The sequence below is a fragment of the Poecilia mexicana genome, unplaced genomic scaffold, assembly GCF_051168715.1.
Source record: "Poecilia mexicana isolate PSO_F unplaced genomic scaffold, ASM5116871v1 scaffold_18, whole genome shotgun sequence".
In the NCBI taxonomy this organism is placed as follows: Eukaryota; Metazoa; Chordata; class Actinopteri; order Cyprinodontiformes; family Poeciliidae; genus Poecilia; species Poecilia mexicana.
Window position 1 is genome coordinate 28,027,454 of NW_028263387.1, and position 2,621 is coordinate 28,030,074.

General features: G+C 37.0%; 1 long non-coding RNA gene across 1 annotated transcript; it reads left to right on the forward strand.

Annotated features, from left to right (window-relative positions):
• Positions 1 to 615: 615 nt before the first annotated feature.
• Positions 616 to 2,419, forward strand: LOC148154441 (uncharacterized). Its single transcript, XR_015766116.1, has 2 exons — positions 616 to 744; positions 1,386 to 2,419. It is a non-coding gene; the product is annotated as an uncharacterized LOC148154441 (long non-coding RNA).
• The last annotated feature ends 202 nt before the right edge of the window (positions 2,420 to 2,621 follow it).

Here is a 2,621-nt window from a genome sequence, read left to right on the forward strand (position 1 = left end):
AGACAGAACAAACAGACCAGTCAGTCATAAAATGTTCATGTAAACATGGCCACTAGCAGACCCAGGGCACCACCCATCATCCTAATGAAAATGGTAACAGTAAACCACCAAACAGTAGATGTGGCCATTACAAAACCATTTACAAAGTGGTCTTGAGTTATGCTCTTGTGGAATTAAACCATACCTAAATACATGTTGGAAGGTTTCTCAACTTGGGATTCCCTCAAATAAGTGGAAGAAATCAATAAATATAAGATGCTAGACAATGTTTTCTTTCAACACAAAGAAAATATTTAGATTTATACTTATTTTTATTTCATGTGTTACGATACAATTAGTCAGCTGTTCTTGAGTGACCCAGTTTTAAGCTACTAATCCAATATTATTCTTAAACACAATCCTTTGCTAACTGTGGGCATCAGACTTCAAACTCACAACCAGTAAGCATTACATGCAGTACATTAGACCACTGGAGGGCGTCTGCAGACCACAAGACATTCAAGAAAGTTGAGAGACTGTTCTAGAAGTGATGCCTCCGCCCAAAGGAGGGGCGAGCCTCTGCTGTTAAAGCTTGGTCAAAGGGTTCAGACAGCGCAGTTCTGGGAAAGGCGAAGAAGACACCTGAACGTAAACCTCTCCAAGGCTCTCCAAGGCTTCAAGACATAAAAGTCATGAGTGACATGTGTGTCCTCAGACTTTCATTCCTCTACCTGGCGGTTGTCGTTTCAGCCTCTGAAACGACAGGTGAGTTGTGCAACTGAACTCAGGCTATTTGTATGTTTTACCCTCAGTAGTTAAAACCACTGATAGAGGCAGCAGTGATTAAGTTTGCTTAAAACATCGATGTGGTATTCACCCTATGTATGAGTTTTTGAAAAAATATGCATTAGACACATAAATAGTGTTCTGCTTTTATTCTCTTAACAGCCTGAGCAAAGGTCAAAAGAAAACGTGGTTTATGTTTGTTAAGAAAAAAAACTATTATTTGCTGAATTAAGTAGTTAAATAAAAAGCAGAGAAGAGTAAGTGAAGCTTAATCCAATCTGTCCAGTGTCCAATATGCTGTCATAAACATATGACAGCAATATGCTGTCATATGTTTATGACAGCATATTGCTGTCATATGTTTATGACAGCAATATGCTGTCATAAACATATGACAGCAAGCAATATGCTGTCATAAACATATGACAGCAATATGCTGTCATAAACATATGACAGCAATATGGTGTTATGCTGTCGTAAATCCATGAATTCAGTTATGTTTTTCACAAGAACATTTATAAATGAATAAAACATGACAGCAGCTGACAGATTGACATTCACACAAGATCTGAAGGAATTTCCTGATTCATAACCAGACATACCTGTTTGACCATCCCCAGATGATCTTATCATAACTCAGGAGAGACTGGAAATCAATTCAGAAAAACAGACTCACTGCACTGCCCCAGTGGCTACCTGCCCATCTCACCCCAAGCAAGATATACAGCAGCTCCCCTGTCCCTCAAGCTGACCACTCCCTGTCCAAGTACCTTCATTCACACTTCAAACCGCCGTACAAACTGACATACTGATCAACTCTTCCCTCTCATGGTTTTAAATGAAGAAAAAGGAAATCAGAAAACTTTCAGAAGCTCAGAACAATTTTTGAGTGTGAGCCTGAGTCACTCGTAGATGAAAAAAATCAAAATAGGCTAAAGAAGAGTAAATATTTGCAAATAAATTAAAATATCATGTCATTAATTTCACACATTGTCAAGGTTACATGTCAACATGTCTCACATTTGTAAAAAGAAACCATCTAATTTTCAGTGATTGAAGGTATACTCTAACATTGTAAAGTCAGAAATTTGATTTTAATAAGTCTAAAATTTACTGAGATTATAAAATTAGAGGTTTGTAATAAAAACTAACAAAGACTGAGGTTTCAGTGGTACATGTATGATATGAGCATCTGGATATCAGTGTCAGGAGTAAAACCAGACTCTTATCCTGTATCAGGACGTCTCCTTTTTGCAGACCTATCATGAATGAACAGATACAAACCTGACGTGACTTTTCCTGCAAGATTGAGAGCAAATGCCTGATGGACAACACAAAACAGAAGTGATTTTAGTTTTTGCAACTAAGATGAGGAAAACTAAAGAGTTAGATATTCAAAAGAACCGTAGCTATTAATTGACACTAAGTAATAAATCTGAAGGAAGAATACTTGTTTCTCCTCCACCTTGCCCTGTATGTCAAGAAATGTGAAAATGTAAATAGTTAGAAAGGCTTTGACTCATGTACAGTGACATAAACCAGCCATGTTTCTGTGAGACAGAACAAACCAATTTGATTATTAAAGATCAAGCAATTAACTAACAAAGGCTTTGAAGAGAGAAATCTAATGTTCAATAAACCACATTTTATTTCATTGTATTATTTTTCTGTCCAGAAAGAGTTGTGTTTATATTTACAAGATTTTTATGATTTTTTTTTCTTTTCACACTAGTCTTTCATCCATTAGATTTTGGCTATTGCAGGACACTGTCTTAAAGGTGGGTAACAGCACAGAAGCTGCAGAGAGGTGTGTTAAACTGCAGCTCTGCTTCCCAGTCTGGATCCTGTGTCGTCAC